This window comes from Corvus brachyrhynchos, unplaced genomic scaffold (assembly GCF_000691975.1).
Source record: "Corvus brachyrhynchos isolate BGI_N302 unplaced genomic scaffold, ASM69197v1 scaffold26, whole genome shotgun sequence".
NCBI lineage: Eukaryota > Metazoa > Chordata > Aves > Passeriformes > Corvidae > Corvus > Corvus brachyrhynchos.
Window position 1 is genome coordinate 171076 of NW_008239324.1, and position 356 is coordinate 171431.

Genomic DNA, 356 nt, shown 5'->3' on the forward strand with positions numbered 1-356 from the left:
CATCCATCCATCCATCCATCCATCCCTCCCTCCCTCCATCCATCCATCCCTCCCTCCATCCATCCCTCCCTCCATCCATCCATCTATCCATCCATCCACACCCAGCCCAGCCAAGTGGCTTCTGGATGATTTGGGGGGGCTGCATCCCATTTGCAAGTCCCCATGGAAACACCCCCCACCAGACAAATCCACCTCTCCCCAATCCCTCTCCCAAACCACCTCGGGCTCAGCCCTGGCACCATCCCTGGAGCAACCACGACGCTTGGGATGAGCGTTACCCCCAGAATGGGTGGGAGCCAAGCCTTGGGGACCCCCAGCCCACCCCCCGCCATGGGTGGCACGAGGAGGGTCCCCGC